Genomic DNA, 26,500 nt, shown 5'->3' with positions numbered 1-26,500 from the left:
TATTCAGGGTGAATTTATTGTATGAAAACACAAGTTTTATTTATCTTGATCGTATGAATGATGCAAAAATCTGGATAAGTAAAAACAGGTATAAAAATGAAATGCTTCTCTCTTCACTTTTACTCGTTGTAATTCCTTGTGTTTTATCTTACTGATTTCAAATCATATTTAGTTGTACAATTAATATCGAATCCTATGGTATGATCAAGAACTTTCTATCTTGTGTAAACGCTAAGATAAATGAAAATATAAACATATTTAAAGTTTTCTGACTACAGACATTAAAATGAAACGGTGAGCAGTGACATACCTCCCAGTAACAGCCAATCAGAGCCGCCAAACAAACGTCTCATAGGCCCAAAATCTACTAAATCGGCTACTCTAAATAAATGCATCAGACGGAACAGCGAATATTTATAAACACACACACACACACACATATATATATATATATATATATATATATATATATATATATATATATATATATATATATATATATATATATATATATATATATATATGTATGTATGTATATCCGTTCAGGTTAGGTTAGAACAATTTATAAGCTATGTCATCCTGTAAAAATCTTTCGTTAAATAATTTTTGTGCTTTCATTTACTTCAGATTTCAAAAAGCTTTCATATGTCATAGCCTTCAGTACTGTATATGTTATAGTCTTCAGTATTGTTCAGACTGTATTGTAGTCGAATTTATCGATGCTTTCATCCAGTTTCTTCAGAACATACCCTTTTACATGAAAATGATTGTTGATGTCTTTGTCACTTCATAGCCTTTGGTCTTAAATGTGTCCAGAGCCTTGTCACTTCAGTTTGATTAATCTTTGACCTTCAGATCGGTGATAAATGAGGGCATTAAGTTATGAGTCCTGTAGGTCTTCACATTATTAAAAAGCACACCTCTTTTGCTTGGTTCCCAAGTATATTGATTTCTCTGTCTGTCTGCTCAATACGTATCATAAAAACGAGAAAAATAAGAAAATCTTTAAAAGAGAAACTCTTTGAACAAATACAAGACTTCAGAGGGCCATCAATTCTGCGATTCGATGTATTAAGACTTGGGACCCTTTAAATTACTAATGTGGGAAACCTATAATACATAGCCAACAACATAAAAATTCTTAGAATTCTAAAATATACGTAAGGGATCGATAACAAATTTGCAAGTACGTGAATTAGTAATGCATGATGGAGAAGGTAAATCATAATTCTATATAGAATTCATCCATGTTAGTGGGATATAAATTTCATCTGGATTTTCTGAGCATAAACAGGCAGATGAAAAAGAGTCGGGATGGATTCACTGAACTCTAAAATGGTTATCTGATTCTAAAATATAAAGGATACCAGAGAGGATTTCATGGAATATAAGAGAAAGAGAGAGAGAGAGAGGCTTAAAAAACAAATTTTTTGCTGAAAATGTGTTCGGACACATGATTTCATGAAAATACCTCGAGTTTAATAATAAAAAAAACATGGGACTAAATGTTCTAGTGAGATAAAAAATAGTGTAGGATCAGACCAGCACGTACACGAACCCCAGCAACATGATAAATTTTTAAGACCGACAAGAGAATTTCTGGTGAATGAATACAAAATATAAAGGAGTACAAATTATACACTTCATGCATGAAACTTGATTCTCAGGAAGCAATCCTTTGTTTAAGAAATAAGAATGGTTAAGGCTTACGATACTTACCGTATTAGAAGAAGAACGACTAATTTTGAATAAATATCGAGACCCAGAAAAATAACGAAATTTATGACCGTGTGATATGAATAACTGAGCCATAACAAAAAGAAATCAACTCTGATAAACCCATTAATTAGGGATTAAGTGGGATCATCAGTAGGGACTCGAAAAATATGAAGTGATGGCTCTTGAATATATTTGACTTGAGTCATTTAGGCAATATTCTGACGTCCAGTGGGTCCCTTCATGCAACACTGGAGATAGAACGACACCGGATAATGGGAAAGGTTTGACTACACTAAATATCTGGACGAACTCGGCAGTTAACATCTAATCCTGCCGGATGGTGGGCTTAGAAATAGATTTAAATCGATGATGCATGATATTGATCAATTAAATCGTAATTTTGAATATGAATTTCTGAATGTAGACAGAGTAGTAGATAGATAGACAGACATACAGACAGAGGGAGAGAAAAATCTCAGATAAGTAATCAACGTCTTCATGAGAGCGAAATACTTATATTTTTTCATGAACACCCGTCTATCTATGCTTGTTTTTGTATACAAAGGATGATACTGGTGAAGTGTCTGCCTATCTGTCTATCTATCTATTTATCTGTCTATTCATAGATTCATATCACATACGTAATGAGGACAGGGAGAAATACAGGGACCTAGCAAAAGCAACCAAAGCTATGCATCACTAACTTAGAAAAAAAAGGAGTCTAATTTTAAGTAACCTGGTATAGTCCCCCTTGATTTCCTGAAGACAAAAAACAGGAGCATTAACGAATAACACACGTAGACCTCTGCTTTAGGAAAAAAAATGTAACGTAGACTCTTAGAGAGCAAAGAACATGACCAACCAAAAAGTCGAAGGTATCGATGATTGTCGTTTATAGTTCGAATTCTTTCTTCCGTAATTACGGTTATTGGAGTCATAATTTTGAACCTTTGTTTTCTAATTCGCATTTTCTTTGCTGTAAATGATTTAAATCGATAACCGTTCCATAAATCTTTACCAAAAAACACAGTCGATGAATGGGGGCCATAAAAAAACCTACAGTTCCTCATGGGGAGAGTTGACAAATGATAGGTAGGTATAATGATGTTAGGGCACCTAAAACATTCAGCAAAAGTTACGTTATTCATGAAGCTTTGTCTCAGATTTGCGAGTACTTTGTTATAATTTGCTGTGGAAAAATGTCCGCTTACCACTGAAAAGTAGTGCGCTTTTTCTTAAACAGTTAACTCAGCATAGCAAGCTTTGGGTAGGAAACGTTCTATTAATCCTTAGCCGTAAACAGTTTCGGACTTTAATGAGAGAGAGAGAGAGAGAGAGAGAGAGAGAGAACTACAGGTTCATTGGAAATATAGGCTTCCTCACAGACGTCGTTACTTCACAAATATCAAAACGGAATGGTATGATGACGTTAAAATAGGATAGTCATTTACTGGGTATATATAACCACGAACAGCAGTTTGACCATTGCAAATGCAAAAAAATAAAGGGAGATGGTTATTGGAAGTTTTACGCAATTTTATAACTCATTTTGTACTTGAATATTTCATCTTATTATATTTCGTCGCAACACTCTGATCTCGATTCAAATATCTCCACCAAGCAACCTTATAACCAAGATCAATTATCTGTTGGGAAAGAATGAGGTTGTACTAACACGATCTGCACGTTGCCTCAGTTGTCGAAAATCATTGATATAAATATATATATATATATATATATATAATATATATATATATATATATATATATATATATATATATATATATATATATATATATATATATATATATATATATATATATATATATATCTGTGGATGTGTATGTGCATAAGTACGTGTATGTATACTGTTTTTCAAAAGCTTCACAGTCACGTTTAAGAATGTTTATAAAAGAGTTGCATTTTTATTATGAACGTTATTCCACATTCGATTCCCTGAAAATGGCAATACGTCTTTTCCACATAGAAATAAAACGGTGGAATCACCGGCAAGTTTTGTTACTAATTACACTGAATCCTAGATTACCTTGTCAGTATTTTTTATTTCTCCTCTCTTCTACACATTTTGTTTGTTATTTTTTAGTCCTTTAATCAGCCATATTTCATTAGGAATTCTCAATATTTATATGCGCTTCGTAGACACATAATATAAAACGAATCATATCTGATTAAGATATTACTGCGAAATTGAAATGGGTTTTTTCATGCTATTTATTTTTTCACAAAAAAAAAATAACCGAGTCTTTGTAGCTAGAACTGAAGGGAAACCACTTATACTTTATTAACAGACTCAGAAACAAATGGAAAATCCCTCACAAAATGATGGAAAATATTATTCTGAAGGCGGTCATCGCCGAATAGAATTTCAACAGAGTAATGGAAACAACTTCTGGAACTTGTCAGCGACTCTTGGAAACAAAAACTTATATGAATCTCTAAAGGAAACCGTGGACGTTTGCCTTGGGTTTACCAAAATAACTTATCCTGAGCGTGAAGCAATGCGTTGGTAATGTCTCCGAGATTTTTAAGACTGTGCTGTAGTTAGTAATTTTTTATTTTACTAAATCTTGCTGCCTGAAATGAATGTACTATATATCTTATCGTCAGCAGAGTTTTAAAGGTAGAAATTGCAAAGATTATTATTAGAACCACTGAGATACATTTTATTTTTATAATGCGGGTATAAAAATCACGTTTTGTTCTGCATATTTTCGAAGAAGGTTTGGTAACATTTCTTCAGTAAAAACTATTGTCACCAAGTAGACAACTGGGAATGATTTTACGAAACAATAAAATAAATTAACTTCTCGTAGTAAGTTGATAAAAAAAAAACAGCTCCTCTAAAAGCTCCTCTAGAAGAGGCAATGGATGTTCACAGATTGCAAGAGAAATCGATCAAAATTGTGCTCTGTGCAAAAGATGTAATTTCAGCCTATAAAAAAGAAACATTTTAATAACTGAAAACAAATTTCGTCCTATGAAAATGATTATCAGATTTTAGACACTACACCCTTGTCTGTTTTTTAGCCATCGAGAATTTCAATTTGTCTGAACCAAAACCCAAAGGAACCCAGGGGATCGAGAAATAGTAAAGGTGAAGTGAATGCTTTTCTGGGAAAAAAGAAACTTGGTAACAAACATGTGAAGGGGGATACAACGACAAGAGATTGCGCTCAGGCTCTCTCTAATGGGAATGGCCTTCACCTAAGTGAAATTAGAAAATAGAAGGAAAATGAGAAAACGGTAATAGAAATATATAATAGGGACTTTTAGGTCTACAGGTCAAAGCTTCGCTCATGTTAGTGTCCTTAGAGTCGTACGTGTATAGTATATAAAGCAAATAGAGTTGTTAAATTTGTAATTAAAAGTTCGCAGACGAGTTCTGCCGGCAGAGCTGTCTGAGTCATCCCTAGTGGCAAGCGAACGTCACAGTAGTGAGTGGATTGACTTGGTTAGGAAAGAAATGTATTGGCAATTTCTAGATAAATCATGTTGCTGCGTCAAAGTATTATATTTATCTTAGCTTCAGCTGCGAAAATTTTTACTTGATTCAGGGACACCTAGCTAAGAAAATTTACAGGGGTCGGACAAAACACTTAATTTTTCCTTAGTGATCATTGTGGGTAAGAGGAACTAACCTTTATCTTTATCAGATCGGCAATTCATGGGGGTAAGTTTTGTTCAGAGAGTGTCACGAATTTGGATCTGTTTATTGGTAATATGTGTATACATGAGAATGTGTATATACGTGCATATGTATATTTGTTTATGTAAATGTGTTTGTGTGTATAGAGTATATGTGCATGGACATCAATGTGGATCAATTTGAATACAAAAAAAATGTGCCCCTTGCTATCTAAAGTGGAGGGCAAGAAACATTTCAGAAGAAAGACTGAAAGCTAATTTCAAGGATACAGTTAACTTTTCTCATTCGAGACCCTGATGCAAAATTATTTAAACTTAGACCATCGCAGCGAATTACATGCCAGAAACACGATAGCGGAATGAAGAAAATTCTTTCTCTTTTACTGATATGTATCAGAGAGAGAGAGAGAGAGAGAGAGAGAAATCTAGATATAATATTATAATTCACTGGTATTACTTTTAAGTGTGGGTGATAACCCACGTTACCATTCAATGCATATTGTTTTGATATTGAGTTCATTCTCTGTAACTGCTAATTTAGAGCTGGAAAGACATAGAGCTCGTATCATTTCTTTAAAATTATACAAAAAAGCACAAATTAGCAGTATTTCTATGTGATAATTAGATTTTCTCTTTTCTTTAGAGAACCGCCACAAGAAGAACTCACTCTGGATCAGTGCTAAAGAACAGGAACCTTTCGTGGATTCGATGACTGAAGGGATTTTAAAAGAGAGAGAGAGAGTTATTCTTTAAATGTACGTATTAGGCGGTAGTTCGAAGAGATGTAATCTAGGTGAAATTTTCCCCGAACGTTCAGTGTGTTTATGTATTACTTTCTAAAGGATGCGTTCTTAACTAAGAAGTAAGCAGGAGCAATGTGAGGTTAAAGAAGTTGGAAAGCTAAGGTGGAAGAAACCGAAGGAAACGAATGAAAAGTAAAATGTATAATGCAATGCAAGGTGGGGGCCGATGATATGCTTCCTTTGTACCATCTGGAAAGTGCCAAGTGTGGCGCACATTACGAGGCACCTCTCTACAGGGCTAATGTGCTAATGATGGGATATTGTTTTAACCCTTTGATTTCGGTTGTAACGTATACGACGCATTTAATAAACTGGCCCGGAACACTGTTGTGTCGTATGCGAGCACGGTAATTTCCTTTATCATGAAGGACAGAAGTGATTGAAATGCTGGCCTCTTTTTCTTGATGGTAACAATGTCGGTTGCCATACGGTGAATATATAAATTCACGTGTTTCCTAAAATTCATTAGTCTTCATCAAAGATCATCACAGGAGGAGGGGTCAGAATTTTTTGACATCCTCGAGTTGACCGCCGGCAGATCGAGAAGAGCTCTCGACAGGATAACTATTTATAGACCTTCTCGACTCATTTTCTGGATATGAAAATGAATCGGATTTAGAAAGGAAATGGGAAATGGATAATTAGGGTCCTGGTACGAGACAGTGATGAAATATCAACCGACAGTGAAAATGACGAAATCTGCCACCTACAAATAGAAAGCCAGGTGTCAAAAGAGGCGGAGACAGCGAAGTGACCCAGGTGATGAGTGGGAGTGGGCTGTAGCAATTTCCAGCCCAGAGATTTCATATTTGACAGCAGTGGCAGTGGCATTACGTCAATGTAATGTGAATGAAAATTCAAAGGAAGTAGACTAGTTTTGAATTTTTCGACAACGAATTTATGGGGCTGATTGCTGAAGACAAACCGTTATCAGAGATTCCTTGTTGATACGCTAGGAATGCAGTGCCAATGTTGCGAAAATTTGCTCAGGTTACTGTGGAGGAAATGATACGGTTCCTTTGTGTGATTATGATCATGTCGCATATAAGTAAACATCGCATCGTAGATTACTGAACTACGCTTGAGACATTCGAGACAAAGGTGAAGGCTGATGGCAGGGACAGATTTCTTCAGTCTACGGGTTCTACATTTCGTTGATAATTCACAGGAAACAAGCCCAGATAATAAACTAAAAAAAAATTAAACCCGTGCTCAAACGGTGTGCGTAGAAAATTCAGGAAAAATTTCAGCCTTTCCAGGATTTATGCATAGATGAAAGTTTAATGTTATGGAAGGGGAAGGCTAAGTTTCAAACAGTACATTTCAGATAAAAGAGAATCGATTTGGAGTGAAAATATTTGAACTTTGTGATGCCAAAACGGATTATATTGTCGATTTTATAATCTATACTGGAAAGATACAGAGATATTGGTAGATGAGGATCTAGGGTATCTGGTTCTGTGGTAAAAACATTTATGGCCTCGCATCTCCGAAGCATCATCCTGTGTTTCGATAATTGGTGTAGCCCAAAACTGCTCAAGTATTTGGGTGATAACAGCACTGGGAGCATGTGGAACAGTCCGGAAAAATAGGAAATTTATACCTAAATTTCCTGATGTATTAAATCTGAGATTTCGTCTCAAACTGCAATGGAATATTAGGTTTAAAATGGCAGGATAACAGGACAGTGTATATGTTATCTTCCAGTACATGAAAATATAATGGTAGACTGTGAAAAAAGGTGTCGACCAGAATTTGGCAAAAAACCTGCATGCGTTGTTGACTATAATAAGAAAATGCGGATTGTGGACAAGAACGACATGCTTATTAGTTCTGTGAAATTGTATCCGTAAAACCACGAGATGGTACATAAAACTATTTTCCGTCTGCTTGATATGATACTAGTAAACTGTCATCACTTGCATGGATTTGTTGCACAGCAGAAAGGTCATGTTACAGTTTTCTAAGTCAGTCGTTCTGCAGTTGATTGAAAATTTACCCTCCAGCACTAACAAGATAATTACCCGCACCGTAATAACGCAGCCAAGGCGGCTAACAGAAAGACACTTTCCTGATCCAGTTCCCTCAACAGAAAAACAACTGCGACCTAGACTAAGATGTCGTGTGTGCTTGCATACATCCCGTAGGCCCAAGAAAGGCCAGCAGACATATTTCATGTGTAAAAAGACTGCAATGTAGGACTAGCAGTAACCCTTTGTTTCAGAGAATACCACACACTTCTGAATTACTGAAATTCTGTCGTAAAAGTTTGTCAAGATTATTATGTTCAAGCTTATTAATGTCAGATTCATAACCATTTGTTATTCACATTGTTTGATTTCATTTAACTTATGTCATAAAGCTTCTTCCAATCATATTGGAGTCTTATGTGTTTATACATTTCTGATTTTGTTTTTATCTACAGCAAAAGATTTTGTAAATAAATGTTGAAATTCATCCGTATTATAATTTCTTCATCAAATTATGGCTTTAGTCTTTAGTGAGAGAGAGAGAGAGAGAGAGAGAGAGAGAGAGAGTAAAATTACTATTTTTGCGTTTAATGTTCCTTTTCTGTCCTTTGAAGACTGGATATCATAAAATATAAAATGAGTCGGATGTAATGTAAAAATCTTTGATAATCATGGTATTGATGATTTATGATATATATGAGAATAATAATAACAATATAATAACCGTTACCATGAGATTAATGAATATAGACAATGTTGTTGTTATTATTATTATTATTATTATTATTATTATTATTATTATTATTATTATTATTATTATTATTCAGAAGGTGAACCCTATCCATATGAAACAAGCCCACAGGGTAACTAACTTGAAATTCAAGCATCCTAAGAAAATGGTGTTCATTCGGGTGAAAATAACAGAAGGTAGTAGGAAATACGAAAGGAGATCAGTTATTAGAAAACAGATGTACTAACAATAAATAAATAAAAATGTAAACAAAGTATTAAGTAAGATGTATTGCATAAGGGTATTAATGCATTACATTCACTTGAACTTTAAAAGTTCCGTTTGCAACATCCTCAGTAAGAGGCTGTTCCACAGTCGTAAGGCGTGAGAATAAAGGTCCCTGGAACTGAAAAGTTCGAAGGCAAGGTACATTACTGCACATTGATGCTGCTGTTCAGCAGATCTAGTTGCTCTCGACAGCAACAGGATCAGGGATCAACTGAGAATGTGAAAGATATGTCAAAATACAACTTATGAAGAAGTGACAACAAGAGACCATCCGTCTATAGTCAAGGCATAGCTGCCAAAGAAACCTTCCACCTCGAACCACTCTAAAAGATATAAATCTCTGGCAGAAGCAGACATCTCCCGGAGGAACAGTATCCTAGTAAGGAAGGACAAATTACCTAAAATGTTGCACTGATTTAATCACTCATATAAGTGTGAGGACTTAAGAACAATACCAACTTTCATGCGGCATTTGCTGACATTTTTTCATTAGATGTTTCTCAAAAAATAAGATGTAAGTAAACAGGTACCACTAGAATAGTTGAAGGAAAAGAAAAATATCATGAGAAAATTACAACAGAATAAAATGATCTACAAAACCCTACAACTTCCCGAATATTGGTTCAAAACAATTGAACAAATTCCAAAATGTTAGTGATTAAATATATATATATATATATATATATATATATATATATATATATATATATATATATATATATAATATATATATAATATATATTATATATATATATATATATATATATATATATATATATATATATATATATATATATATATATATATATATATATATGTATATTATATATATGTATATATGTATATATATATATATATATGTATATTATATATATATATATATATATATATATATATATATATATATATATATATATACTATATATATATATATATATATATATACATACACAGAGTTCATATGTAGGCTAATCATTTTTGTAACAGGAATTTATCCAATTTTTATTTTTATAAGGGATAGGTGTGAGTATGTGTTTGTATTTTATACACACACACACAAACACATATAGTCATATATATACACTCATATATATGTAATTAATTGTATATATATTACACATATATATATATATATATATATATATATATATATATATATATATATATATATATATATATATATATATATATATATATATATATATATAACTAGTCCACGAGAATATGGAACATGATGAATATATAAATAAAGACAATTCCACGAAGGAAAGAGAAGCAACAAGTATTGCAAAGGCTTTTCGACTTATTGTCCTTTACTTGCAGACTCGTTTCTCTTTCCTTCAGAAGCATTGCCTTCATATATATATATATATATATATATATATATATATATATATATATATATATATATATATATATAACTATATATATATATATATATATATATAAGTACTCACACATGTATATATAATCAATTATATATATATGTATATATATATATATATATATATATATATATATACATACATACATATACATATAGTATATATATACATACATACACACACACAATTACATTTTTGATCAGCAATGTGATTTATAATATTGATCCTAGTGAATGTGGCGAGGTGGTAATTGAGTGCTTGAGTTTATGAAAGGCTGGATGTATGCTTATCCAAAATAAGTAATTTTCTATGAGGATGGCTCTGCTTATGTCGGATCAGTGTAATGTGATGTACAAGAAGATAAAAAGTGAAGACCAGAACCTCTTAAACTCATTTGTTTGAGAGAGAGAGAGAGAGAGAGAGAGAGAGAGAGAGAGAGAGAGAGAGAGAGAGAGAGAGAGATCGAACTCGAATATGTTGTAAAGTTCAGGCTCCCAGGGTAAGGTCGCCAGCCTCATCTGTTGTTGTTTGAGAATTTCTGACCAAGGAAAGGTTGATCTGAAAGAGAGGAGATAAAATAAAATCTTGCCATGCAACGGGTTTTGCAATGGTCTGACTACATTGTTGAAATTTCTTTTATTTTTATCGGTAATAACCCAGACTTCATGATTTTTTGTCACTTGGAGCCAGAAAGTATAATATATACATTTGCTTTATTTTGTAGCGAGGTACACACACACACACATACATACACACACACACACACACACACACACACACACATATATATATATATATATATATATATATATATATATATATATATTATATATATGTATGTACATATATTTATCATAATGGTTTCCCTTTCTTCATCTTCTATTTTTACCATTAAATAAATATTTTGACATGATACACGCAAAATTGAAGAAGAGCTCATCACCATTTTTCCATTTTAGTCACTTTACATTTAAAACTGCAGAAGAAAGAAGTAATCTTTCAAGAAGTTATAAATATGAAAGAGAATAAAGTCGTAATCGCCTTTCAGTTAAGTAAAAAACGACACGACGGTAAAATCTGCAAAGAAAAAAAAATGAATACGGCTTCGTCTTCAGCTGCTGCAAAATTCGATTCTTTGTGGCATGGGTTAACGGAAATCTGTAGAAACAAAAAGATATCTACAAAAATATAAAACGCAGCCAATAGCAGCACAAACATAATGTACAGCTTAGTAAATGTCTGAGTAGGTATGGAAATACGTGTGGGATACGCCGCCTTTTCGAAGGATACTGGGACAAAGCTAAATTATTTTTCAAACCTGACCCCATTCTCCGAAAATAACACAGAAAATTTTTGCAATTGATTTCTCTCTCTCTCTCTCTCTCTCTCTCTCCTCTCTCTCTCTCTCTCTCTCTCTCTCTCTTATATAGTGGGAAGACTTCCAAAGGTGTATAAACAGGAAAAGCGTACCATGTTTTTGCGGCGGCATGCTGCATATTAAAATAAAACAACAACAACAGCAACAGTAACAACAAAATAGTTTTGCATCACTACAGAAATATATAAGGCGGAGCATTGGTCTCCATGTCCAATGTTAAAGAAGAGCTCACCACTTACACTGTATAACCTTGCCAGTCACGACGTTCATATGATTACAGAACACTGACATTTTTCATGATGACATTTAAATGTAATCAGAATGTGTGTTAATTCAGCTTGATTACGAATAAATTACAAAGCCGCTTATTTCGTTGGGAAGGGGTACTGTGATTAACGAAGTATTTTAGAAGCTAAAGAGAAGGTTTTAAAAATGTTTGTTAGTTAACACAGTAACTATCAGAGCTCTTGCCAGTTTCTTGAATGAGGAGGATAACAGTAAGGCCATAGAACACCTTAAGAAACAAAGGCCCCTTACAAAACCGAGATAAACAAACCTACATCAAGACAACATGGAACTAAGAAAAAACCTTGAATGCAATTTCTGCTATATAGCTCCATATGACTGAGAAAAAAAGCCTAACTTTTCTAACATGACCTTACTATTTAAACAGAACACCGGAACTTTTGTTAGTGACTCTCTCTCTCTCTCTGTCTCTCTCTCTCTCTCTTAGTAACTCGTCAGATAGAAAGATCCCAGAATCATGAAAAAGCCATCCTAAGTGAGGTCCAGTTCAGAGTACCTAGAAACTATATAACGCAGTTAAAAAAGGGCTAACTCGGCTTGACTTGTTACGGGCAGAAGTGTCAAACTGAATAAGAGCTTTGCAACTTTCTGCTTAGCGTGAAAAAACGTGTTAGTCTATAGCCTCGTGTTTTTTTTTCTTTTTCATCAACCCCGAAAAGGATTTTGAAAAACATTATCGGTATAAAAAGAGCTGATAAATCTGTACAGTTTATTTTAGTAAAAGAAAATAGTCGAATCCTGGGTGGGAACAAGACCTGTCTTAGCTAGGAGGTCAAAAGAAAATTAAAGATGGTTAATGCAAGACAGAATATTTTTCATAATTAACTTTATACGCGAATTCTTCGGCTTTAAAACTGTAGCTTAGGAAATTTATTCTGTGATGATACGGCCCCGCGTCAAATGTTCTTGAATGAAGTAATAGCATACTGGCACGTACTCATATATATATATATATATATATATATATATATATATATATATATATATATATATATATATATATATATATATATATATATATATATATATATATACATACACACATATATATGTATATATATTGTTACGTATGATGGCTTGGCTGATGAGTTATTTACTGGATTGACGTAATTTTAAGGCCCTGCTTGCCAAGGACACATGTAACCTGTCAGTTGAAGCTACAAATTAACCTCAAAGACAGCTGTTTATAAATGAAATAAGGTTGCCAGTCGAGGGGAACCCTCGACACGAATTTGCAGTAACTAAAGACTTTACGTTAACAGTCGCCTGACTTCGGACGCAGACAATTTTCTATTCGTCCAGTATGGTTTTAAAACACAACGGGCTCTTCCGAACAATGGATTCGAGACACAAGGCTGCATAAAGAATGTAATGACTTGTTTAACCTTCTCGAATTCCTAGTTAATTCACGGGAATAGTTGAATGTCGCTAAACAATATAAATTATGCTTAATCTAGACTTCGTAAAAGCAAATTGTGCTAGGTTATCTATATGGTGGCAGAAGAATGAAACAAGGAAAACTGGAAATACAGGAAAAGAGGCTAGTAAATTGACGAAGTTCTGAAGAAAACTCAGACTTACCGTGGACGACTAGTTGTTGCGCTTACAACGGACGATCGGAAGCTCTGGGACCAATTCGCCACTTCACTTAGTAACATACGACTTAACAGACAAAGGGGTGAAGGAGCCGTCGCATCAGATGTGTTTTCGTGACGGAGGTCTGCTGCTCTCTCTCTCGACCTCGCTGGGTGAAATACACAGGAGCGGTGTTCATGCCCTCGGGGTCTGAAATTTTTCTCAAAACATCCGCCGACAGAGTACAGGAAAAAAGTAGCTTAAGGCCACCTACCATAAGGTTAATTGTGGAAAGTTTTCCTATGGGGTTAAGCTCCTAATGCTACCTATCCTTGCTATGAATGGGCGTTAAATTTTGAATTTCTTTCACTAACTCGGCCGAAACAACCGTTTTCTCCCGCCTTAGTCAGTCTGATATTACTACAAATAAATGCATCGAGGGCGAACAGCAGAATATTTATAAAAACACACACAAATATACATATGTATATATATATATATATATATATATATATATATATATATATATATATATATATATATATATATATATATATATATATATATATGTATGTATGTATATCTCGTTCAGGTTAGTTAGAACAATTTATAAGCTATGTCATCCTGCAAAAATCTTCCGTAAATAATTTTTGTGCTTTCATTTACTTCAGATTTCAAAAGCTTTCATATGTCATAGCCTTCAGTACTGTATATGTTATAGTCTTCAGTATTGTTCAGACTGTATTGTAGTTGAATTTCTGGATGCTTTTCTCCAGTGTGTCAGAACATACCTTTTACATGAAAATGATTGTTGATGTCTTTGTCACTTCATAGCCTTTGGTCGTAAATGTGTCCAGAGCCTTATCACTTCAGTTTGATTAATCTTTGACCGTCAGATCGGTGATAAATGAGGGCATTAAGTTATGAGTCCTGTAGGTCTTCACATTATTAAAAAGCACACCTCTTTTGCTTGGTTCCCAAGTATATTGATTTCTCTGTCTGTCTGCTCAATACGTATCATAAAAACGAGAAAAATAAGAAAATCTTTAAAAGAGAAACTCTTTGAACAATTACAAGACTTCAGAGGGCCATCAATTCTGCGATTCGATGCATTAAGACTTGGGACTCTTTAAATTACTAATGGGAAACCTATAATACATAGCCAACAACATAAAAATTCTTAGAATTCTAAAATATACGTAAGGGATCGATAACAAATTTGCAAGTACGTGAATTAGTAATGCATGATGGAGAAGGTAAATCATAATTCTATATAGAATTCATCCATGTTAGTGGGATATAAATTTCATCTGGTTTTTCTGAGCATAAACAGGAAGATGAAAAAGAGTCGGGATGGATTCACTGAACTCTAAAATGGTTATCTGATTCTAAAATATAAAGGATACCAGAGAGGATTTCATGGAATATAAGAGAAAGAGAGAGAGAGAGAGGCTTAAAAAACAAATTTTTTGCTGAAAATGTGTTCGGACACATGATTTCATGAAAATACCTCGAGTTTAATAATAAAAAAAACATGGGACTAAATGTTCTAGTGAGATAAAAAATAGTATAGGATCAGACCAGCACGTAAACGAACCCCAGCAAGATGATAAATTTTTGTTTAAGACCGACAAAAGAATTTCTGTTGAATGAATACAAAATATAAAGGAATACAAATTATACACTTCAAGTATGAAACTTGATTCTCAAGAAGCAATCCTTTGTTTAAGAAATAAGAATAGTTAAGGCTTACGATACTTGCCATATTAGAAGAAGAACGACTAATTTTGAATAAATATCGAGACTCGAAAAATAACGAAATTTATGACCGTGTGATAAGAATAACTGAGCCATAATAAAAGAAATCAACTCTGATAAACTCATTAATTAGGGATTAAGTGGGATCATCAGTAGGGGCTCGAAAATATGAAGTGATGACTCTTGAATATATTTAACTTGAGCCATTTAGGCAATATTCTGACGTCCAGTGGGTCCCTTCATGCAACACCAGATAATGGGAAAGGTTTGACTACTACTAAATATCTGGACGAACTCTGCAGTTTACATCTAATCCTGCCGGATGGTGGGCTTAGAAATAGATTTAAATCGATGATGCACGATATTGATCAATTAAATCATAATTTATAAATATATGAATTTTTGAATATGAATTTCTGAATGTAGACAGAGTAGTAGATAGATAGACAGACATACAGACAGAGGGAGAGAGAAAATCTCAGATAAGTAATCAACGTCTTCATGAGAGCGAAATACTTATATTTTTTCATGAACACCCGTCTATCTATGCTTGTTTTTGTATGCAAAGGATGATACTGGTGAAGTGTCTACCTATCTGTCTATCTATCTATTTATCTGTCTATTCATAGATTCATATCACATACGTAATGAGGACAGGGAGAAATCCAGGGACCTAGCAAAAGCAACCAAAGCTATGCATCACTAACTTAGAAAAAAAACAGTGGGAGTCTAATTTAAAAAGGAGTCTAATTTTGCAGTATAGTCCCCTTGATTTCCTGAAGACAAAAACAGGAGCATTAGCGAATAACACATATGTGGACCTCTGCTTTAGGAAAAAAAATGTAACGTAGACTGCTAGAGAGAGCAAAGAACATGAGCAACCAAAAAGTCGAAGGTATCGATGATTGTCGTTTATAGTTCGAATTCTTTCTTCCGTAATTACGCTTATTGGAGTCATAATTTTGAACCTTTGTTTTCTAATTCGCATTTTCTTTGCTGTAAATGATTTAAATCAATAACCGTTCCATAAATCTTTACCAAAAAAGACAGTCGATGAATGGGGGCCATAAAAAAACCTACAGTTCCTCATGGGGAGAGTTGACAAATGATAGGTAGGTATAATGATGTTAGGGCACCTAAAACATTCAGCAAAAGTTACGTTATTCATGAAGCTTTGTCTCAGATTTGCGAGTACTTTGTCATAATTTGCTGTGGAAAATGTCCGCTTACCACTGAAAAGTAGTGCGCTTTTTCTTAAAACAGTTAACTCAGCATAGCAAGCTTTGGGTAGGAAACGTTCTGTTAATCTTAGCCGTAAACAGTTTCGGACTGTAATGAGAGAGAGAGAGAGAGAGAGAGAGAGAGAGAGAGAGAGAACTACAGGTTCATTGGAAATATAAGCTTCCTCACAGACGTTACTTCACAAATATCAAAACGGAATGCTATTATGACGTTAAAATAGAATAGTCATTTACTGGATATATATAACCACGAACAGCAGTTTGACCATTGCAAATGCAAAAAAAAAAAAAAAAAAAAAAAAGGAGATGGTTATTGGAAGTTTTACGCAATTTTATAACTCATTTTGTACTTGAATATTTCATCTTATTATATTTCGTCGCAACACGCGATCTCGATTTAAATATCTCCCACATACAGCTTATATAACCAAGATCAATTATCTGTTGGGAAAGAATAAGGTTGTACTAACACGATCTGCACGTTGCCTCAGTTGTCGAAAATCATTAATATATATATATATATATATATATATATATATATATATATATATATATATATATATATATATATATATATATATATATATATATATATATGTGTCTGAATGTGTATGTGCATAAGTACGTGTATGTATACTGTTCTTCAAAAGCTTCACAGTCACGTTTAAGAATGTTTATAAAAGAGCTGCATTTTCTTATGAACGTTATTCCACATTCGATTCCCTGAAAATGGCAATACGTCTTTTCCACATGGAAATAAAACGGTGGAACCACCGGCAAGTTTTGTTACTAATTACACTGAATCCTAGATTATCTTGTCAGTATTTTTGATTTCTCCTCTCTTCTACACATTTTGTTTTTTATTTTTTAGTCCTGTAATCAGCCATATTTCATTAGGAATTCTCAATATTTATATGCGCTTCGTAGACACATAATATAAAACAAATCATATCTGATTAAGATATTACTGCGAAATTGAAACGGGTTTTTTCATGCTATTTGTTTTTCACAAAAAAAAAAAACTAACCAAGTCTTTGTAGCTAGAACTGAAGGGAAACCACTTTATAGTTTATTAACAGACTCAGAAACAAATGGAAAATCCTTCACAAAATGATGGAAAATATTATTCTGAAGGCGGTCATCGCGGAATAGAATTTCAACAGAGTAATGGAAACAACTTCTGGAACTTGTCAGCGACTCTTGGAAACAAAAACTTATATGAATCTCTAAAGGAAAGCGTGGACGTTTGCCTTGGGTTTACCAAAATAACTTTTCCTGAGCGTGAAGCAATGCGTTGCTAATGTCTCCGAGATTTTTAAGACTGTGCTGTAGTTAGTAATTTTTATTTTACTAAATCTTGCTGCCTGAAATGAATGTATTATATATCTTATCGTCAGCAGAGTTTTAAAGGTAGAAATTGCAAAGATTATTGTTAGAACCACTGAGATACATTTTATTTTTATAATGCGGGTATAAAAATCACGTTTTGTTCTGCATATTTTCGAAGAGGGTTTGGTAACATTTCTTCAGTAAAAACTGTTGTCACCAAGTAGACAACTGGGAATGATTTTACGAAACAATAAAATAAATTAACTTCTCGTAGTAAGTTGATAAAAAAAAAAAACAGCTCCTCTAGAAGAGGCAATGGATGTTCACAGATTACAAGAGAAATCGATCAAAATTGTGCTCTGTGCAAAAGATGTAATTTCAGCCTATAAAAAAGAAACATTTTAATAACTGAAAACATATTTCGTCCTATGAAAATGATTATCAGATTTTAGACACTACACCCTTGTCTGTTTTTTAGCCATCGAGAATTTCAATTTGTCTGAACCAAAACCCAAAGGAACCCAGGGATCGAGAAATAGTAAAGGTGAAGTGAATGCTTTTCTGGGAAAAAAGAAACTTGGTAACAAACATGTGAAGGAGGATACAACGACAAGAGATTGCGCTCAGGCTCTCTACAATGGGAATGGCCTTCACCTAAGTGAAATTAGAAAATAGAAGGAAAATGAGAAAACGGTAATAGAAATATATAATAGGGACTTTTAGGTCTACAGGTCAAAGCTTCGCTCATGTTAGTGTCCTTAGAGTCGTACGTGTATAGTATATAAAGCAAATAGAGTTGTTAAATTTGTAATTAAAAGTTCGCAGACGAGTTCTGCCGGCAGAGCTGTCTGAGTCATCCCTAGTGGCAAGCGAACGTCACAGTAGTGAGTGGATTGACTTGGTTAGGAAAGAAATGTATTGGCAATTTCTAGATAAATCATGTTGCTGCGTCAAAGTATTATATTTATCTTAGCTTCAGCTGCGAAAATTTTTACTTGATTCAGGGACACCTAGCTAAGAAAATTTACAGGGTCGGACAAAACACTTAATTTTTCCTTAGTGATCATTGTGGGTAAGAGGAACTAACCTTTATCTTTATCAGATCGGCAATTCATGGGTTAGTTTTGTTCGAGAGTGTCACCTGAATTTGGATCTGTTTATTGGTAATATGTGTATACATGAGAATGTGTATATACGTGCATATGTATATTTGTTTATGTAAATGTGTTTGTGTGTATAGAGTATATGTGCATGGACATCAATGTGGATCAATTTGAATACAAAAAAAATGTGCCCATTGCTATCTAAAGTGGAGGGCAAGAAACATTTCAGAAGAAAGACTAAAAGCTAATTTCAAGGATACAGTTAACTTTTCTCATTCGAGACCCTGATGCAAAATTTTTAAACTTAGACGATCGCAGCGAATTACATGCCAGAAACACGATAACGGAATGAAGAAAATTCTTTCTCTTTTACTGATATGTATCAGAGAGAGAGAGAGAGAGAGAGAGAGAGAGAGAGAGAGAGAGAGAGAGAGAGAGAGAGAGAGAGAGAGAGAAATCTAGATATAATATTATAATTCACTGGTATTACTTTTTAAGTGTGGGTGATAACCCACGTTACCATTCAATGCATATTGTTTTGATATTGAGTTCATTCTCTGTAACTGCTAATTCAGAGCTGGAAAGACATAGAACTGATATCATTTCTTTAAAATTATACAAAAAAGCACAAATTAGCAGTATTTGTATGTGATAATTAGATTTTCACTTTTCTTTAGAGAACCGCCACAAGAAGAATTCACTCTGGATCAGTGCTAAAGAACAGGAGCCTTTCGTGGACTCGATGACTGAAGGGATTTTAAAAGAGGGATTTGAAAAGAGAGAGAGAGAGAGAGAGAGAGAGAGAGAGAGAGAGAGAGAGAGAGAGAGAGAGAGAGAGAGAGAGTTCTTTAAATGTACGTATTAGGCAGTAGTTCGAAGAGATGTAATCTATGTGAAATTTTCCCCCGAACGTTCAGTGTGTTTATGTAATTACTTTCCCAAAGGATGCGTTCTTAACTAAGAGTAAGAAACAGGAGCAATGTGAGGTTAAAGAAGTTGGAAAGCTAAGGTGGAAGAAACCGAAGGAAACGAATGAAAAGTAAAATGTATAATGCAATGCAAGGTGGGGGCCGATGATATGCTTCCTTTGTACCATCTGGAAAGTGCCAAGTGTGGCGCACATTACGAGGCACCTCTCTACAGGGCTAATGTGCTAATGATGGGATATTGTTAATTTTAAGAACAAAATAATATGATTTCAAAGCCCTTGAGTCTAAACAACCTTTTGTTGATGTCTGCCTTCCTCATTATTCTTTACTCACCACATGCTGGTCGAATGAGAAACAGAAGTTCTGTGAATCCAATTTCGTCTGTTGACAAAGCTTTGCGCAGAACTGCATATGATTCCAGGTACAGCTGAAGTAACAGCTCCTCTGCATAACGCAAAATGAAACGTCAACCTACGAACTTGGCTTCCCACGTTCCCAGAATCGTGTAAGCAGAATCCGGAAGGTCCTGGAATTCCATTAGCTAAAAGCTCTGAGCTTTGTTGTCGAGCAATGTTATTAGTTACCTGCGTCCACCCGGTCATGACGTATGGCAGTTTCGTCAGCTGCGTTTTCTCGGGATTTGTGGGTTTGACGCTCGTTTCCACTTCTCATCGTTTTCTTGTTCTGTTTATTCCTTTTCCGTCAAGCTTTCTCATGTTTTCTTATGTAAAAAAGGAGTTTAATAGTATAACATTTTCACTTGAATGATTTAGATATTCAGTTAAATGAACTAGAGTATTATGCATTAAGAGACCCTTAAATCTTCCTCATTCTGCAACTCTTTTTCTTATTACCTTATTTTTATTAGTCAGGGAAGGTCAATTAGTCTGATCACTTGTTGTTCCTGTATCTTACCAAAGAGAGAGAGAGAGAGAGAGAGAGAGAGAGAGAGAGAGAGAGAGAGAGAGAGAGAGAGAGAGAGAGATAAAATCTAAAGTATAATAAAATTCAGTCTGTGCAACAGGGTTTGGTATCTACACTGAATAATGCAAGCTGGTGTTGCAGCAACAGTGGTAAGCGACGTTATCTAATTGCTTCATCAGAATAATTGGCTCTTGCCAGTCCTTATTCATCCTCTGGAGCCGTTACAAGTCATTGCTGCATTAAGCGAGACGCTTGTATGCAAAATTGCTTACTGGCGATTCAACGTGATCTTTAGCAAATCAGTTGAAATGAATCGTCAATTTCCACTTGTTCATGACTCACCCCAGTAATTTTAACGTTGCTGAAGGTTTGGCTTATTTTTTGTGCTTTGCTAGTGTTTTTTTTTTTGAGTCCATATTCCATATAATTTCTTTCTTACTGGACACTAACAATATCTACGATAAGTCGGAAAATGAAGTGTTTGGTATAATGGCTAAAAATACAGCTGGCTAATATGGGTCAGGACTGTTTACTGTCGAAAGCATGATTAATATTAGGATTGTAATATTTTTCCTCTAATTATAATTCGATTGTCCGTTCTTGGTAAAAACTCCATCTTCTTTCTATAATCTTTACCAAACAGGTGTTATCGCTGGACTCAAGTGAAATATACTGTGTCTTTCTGCTCGAAATATCCGCGGTAGTTTCGCGAAGTCTGCTATTTGAATACATTTCAGTGAAATATGGGTAATTCTAAGTACTAGCTCCGCACTGGGTTTTACCTTGGAAACTGGTTTATTTTACACTTTTAGGGCTTCTGATACTGGCGATGAGTATGTTTGTTGTCGGCCAACTGTTATTTGTCCCCTAACTCTACTCAATAATAAAGGGGGACTGTGGGAATTCGGGGTTTTGGGTAGGGGAGAACACAGAAATGGAGCGGACATGTTTATGCTGGGGAGGCGCCCTCTGAAGGGGAAAGACGAGAGGGAGCCATTCGCCAACAGGAGGGAGCTAAATGCATTTCACCATGTTTAGTACTGGCATCGCTGAGATGGAATATCCCTTCGCCGTGTTTAGTAATGGCCCGGGGGGCTGCCCATACGTTAACAAGTTATTGCACTAGCTGGACGGGAGATGAACCGTTCCAAACAGACGTACCCGTGCTCTGTCTTGTGAAGATCGCGTATGGAAACCCTTTGTTGGATGGACTTCAGGGGTTAATTACAGGTTAATTACATTCGTGCGACAAAAACTGAAGATAAATCCATAATTAGCAACCAAAAAACTATAGAAAGAGTAAAGTTAGAACGAAATCGCCGCCGCGGAGCTACCACTTAGATCTACCGAAGTATGAAAGTTATAACTGGTGGTATTATGGTAAAGGAGGAAAATGGTCTTTTATTGTTGGCTGGTCGAAATGTGAAACAGTTTGGGAATCCAGTTTCGTATGCCAGTAAAGTTTAGCAGAGAACAGCGTTTCATTCCAGGCGCAAAAGAAGTCACTACCTTGTTGCTCAACAGGGTCCGAAACAGTTATCTGATAATTTGGATTCCCACGCTTGGGGAATATGTTAGGAGAATCCAACTCTTTCTGGATTTTCATTTGTAAAGTATCTCGACTTCATTGTCACGTACATTGTCACATAATATACTATTAATTATCTGTGTCCACCCTGTTATGACATTTAGAGTTTAGGTTATAATTTTTCGCTGGAGCTAGGTGGTTGTGGGGGGTGGGGGGGTTTTCAGTTGTGTTTTTCCTATCTTCGTCCCCATTTCTTTTCGGCTAAATTTCCATAAACCACTTTTATCAGATTCTGTTTTTCTTTTTTCGAACTCATTAGCATGATTAAAAGATCACTAAATTAATATGGTTTCTTGATTCAGTGAATTCATTCCAATTAAGTGCTTTTGGAAGATTGTACTCCGGAGTATCATTGCTATCTTCATTTTTTCAAAGCTGAAATTTAGACGTCAGCGAAGGTAGGTCAGACCTTCCTTGACGTCAGAGATTTTCTGATAAATAAATGATTATAAAGATTCTGCTTTGAACTGATAATTCAGTATTTGCATTTTTCCTGCTTGTTTCAGAAAGCATTGTGAAGACATTTTACTTCTCTTATGAAATGCAACCAACAGAAATATCATAATTCTTTCTATAGTTTTATGTACCTTTATTACCTTTGTTCACGTCGAGTTCGCACATGTACAGCGTGTTCTTAGCTGAGGATTGAAATATGTTCTTATACGTGGCTAGGGGTTATTATTCATCTTATTTTCAAAATCTAATCAACTATATTGATAGAGAGATAGTTTAATCGTGAATTTTCAACGTTCATCCTCCAATTGTCTTCTGATGTGAGCAGTAAAGTGCCCTCCTATTTTATCGCTTGAGCAAGGCATCTTAGGGAAAGGTCTGGGGTGACCGCTGTCACTACCAGATTGTCACTCGTGCCAAGAGTGTATTTACTTCATGGAGGCCGCTGCCTCGTGAGATCCCTGGAAGGACACGTCAGTTCTGGATGATCGTCCGAAAAATCTTCATCTGAATCTGGTACCAGCGATGACGCTGAGAGAGCGCTGGTTTTCATGAGAGGGTACGCACATCAGTTTTAAAAAACGGTACATTTAAGCTATGTATGGAAACATAAGAAAAAGGACTTCAGTAAATTTAAAAAAAAAATATTTGAATAGCTCCTTCAATTCTAAAACGGAACAAAATAAAATAACTGGGCCTGATACATCCGGGGAACAGATGGTATCACTGCGCGGCACCAAAACCACAAGTATGTAAACACTATTGTGGTCTTGACATACTGATTAGCTGCGACATTAGCAATGCTTCTAACGATCTCTGACAACATAACATACAATGGCATCTCCCTAACTTACTTCCATCTGTATCCACGACGGGAAAAATGCAGCATTATATTATATTCCATACCGCAGGCGAATCTGAAGCTCATTTCGTCACTAAGAGCGCTCTCTCTCTCTCTCTCTCTCTCTCTCTCTCTCTCTCTCTCTCTCTCTCTCTCTCTCTCTCTCTCTCTCTTGACCTTCTGTCCAAAATAGTCACACACTCTCTCAAAAGTGATACTGAATAAACATGTAACAATCATTAAACTGAAATCCCTATGTAAGATTTCGTTTCTGTTTCTATGAGTGTGTATACTTGGGTGTGTGCTTGCTGCATTCTCTGGTTACTAGTTACAATTAACCTATATGAAGATTTTCAGTAATTGATTTATTTCTTATCATACCGAATAAGGCCTGTGAATACAAGACAGGAATTTATGTAATAAACGGATAGGTAAAGACTATCATTGTCTATGTGATCGACTTGAGATGAAATTCATAGTATTATAGATAATAAAAAAGTACATGAAAGTCCACTTCATAAAAGATAAAATCCTAAGAAATTTCTCAAACACGGTCTTTGGTACGGAAAACCAGAATTCTTAGCACTCCATATTTTCTATCAGGCTAATGACCTTGTTTAAGGATTCTAACCACGTTAATAAATGATGAGTGGTATAAGTATATGAACTGCCGCAATAAGCCTTGCTACTTGCTTTGTAAATTCTCTTTTGAGAACTCTGTCGTGACGTCACGTTGTAAGTGTGCATTGTTATGAGTTTTTTTTCACAAATGGATGATGATACTTGCAAATACGCAGATAAAATCCAAACTACGCGATAAAATGGGTTTGGAAGTTAAATAATTTTTTCTTGGGGTACAATAACCCTAGAGTGAAAATTACCAAAGGTTTATTGTACTTACATTTTAAGAATTTGTGGTTCCATAGTATAACGTTAAAAGGTTCTTTGTTTAATGTATATATTTCTGTACTAAGGATAATTATACGGAAAATACGGCTTGGTCACTGAGAGAAGTATTGTGAATTCTGTGGGAAGAAAGTCAACGAATCTGCATTCTAAAATAAAGCAAAATTACCCTATCTTATAGAGAAGGCGACACACACGTGATGGATATAAGGCCTAACATAGAAATACAAAGAAGAATAAAAATGAAATCTTGAGTTAGTGTTGATCAGCATCCACATACTTGGTTTCAGACTTGTGCAATTCATGCTGAATTGAACGTCGACACATTCCCTAGTTATATTTCTGGCCTTCATTTTGTTATGACATTAACAAGTGAAATAGACTTATTTTTCTTGACTCCGTTGTCGGAGAGCCATTACAGCGAATTTGAAATTCATCTCCATCAAACATAAACAAGGTATAGTGAGCCCTTGGATCACATGGATGTCAGTCACTTATGAATCATAAATGCGAATGATTAAATATTGATTATTTCAGAATTGCGCCTCCTTCTGTTTTTGTGTAAACTAAATTGATTGGTTCAATGTATTTACAGCTATTTATTCAAGAGATTATAGGAATTCAATCCGTGGAATGAGTTAATATTCTTTAAATGAGTGAAGTTTGTTTTTCTATATTAATTAATGCAATATCTTTAGAGAATATTTATTCAAGAGATTAAGGAATTCAATTTTAGGATTGAGGTGATATCCTTTAAATGGGTGAAATTTGTTTATTTAAGTTTCCTCTTAGTGGACTCGGAGGAAAGACTTATAACGTAGCAGGCAAGGTTATTTGAATCTTAAGGCAATCGTCTCTACATACTCCCCGTGGGGGGTTAGTGCCGTCAGTGCACCTCATGCGGTGCACTGTAGACATTACTTAAGGTTGTTTGCAGTGTGCCTTCGGCCCTTAGCTGCAACCCCTTTCGTTTCGTTCACTGTTCCTCCTTTCTTATTCTCTTTCTTCCATCTGACTTTCCACCCTCTCCTAACAATTGATTCATAGTGCAACTGCGAGGTTTCCCTCCCGTTACATCTTTCAGAACTTTTACTGTCAATTTCCGTTTCAGCGCTGAATGACCTCATAGGTCCCAGTGCTTGGCCTTTGGCCTAAATTCTGTATTCACTTCAATTCAGTTCAGTCTCTACACTCTGGGGTAAATGAGTAAACAAGCGGTTTCCATGACAACTTCTGACCAAGTTTACATTTTGCTCTCGCTCAAATCTCAGACCGGGAAGTGAATATTTTGTCTTTAGCTCTACTTACCAAAAAAATATCAAGGAAAAAGTATGACATTTTATTGGTTCATGATGGCTGCAGGATGTCATCCTCTTCCTTGATTTATTGAAAAAAAAAAAAAAAAAAAATCGTGGTTACAGCTATTAAAGACCAAACGAATCCTCTGGAATAGCAGGAAACTTTTCTGGGATTAGAAAAACAGAAACAAACAGACAAACAACAGAAAAAAAACCCGGCAGAAATGATTCGTTATTCTAAAAATGAAAAAGCATATGCATATGCAGTCTATATGCATAGACTGAGTGATGGGATACCGTAAATAAAGTA

At 34.8% G+C, this 26,500-nt stretch overlaps 1 long non-coding RNA gene across 1 annotated transcript in view; it reads left to right on the top strand.

Moving 5' to 3' along the window:
* The window catches only part of LOC136851604 (uncharacterized), a 481,793-nt gene that overhangs the window by 170,376 nt on the left and 284,917 nt on the right, over positions 1–26,500 (top strand). The gene's annotated exons all lie outside the window — the stretch shown is intronic.

This window comes from Macrobrachium rosenbergii, chromosome 23, assembly GCF_040412425.1.
Source record: "Macrobrachium rosenbergii isolate ZJJX-2024 chromosome 23, ASM4041242v1, whole genome shotgun sequence".
Taxonomy (NCBI): domain Eukaryota; kingdom Metazoa; phylum Arthropoda; class Malacostraca; order Decapoda; family Palaemonidae; genus Macrobrachium; species Macrobrachium rosenbergii.
Note: the sequence above shows the minus strand (reverse complement) of the source record. Positions and strands in the feature narration are given on the sequence as shown.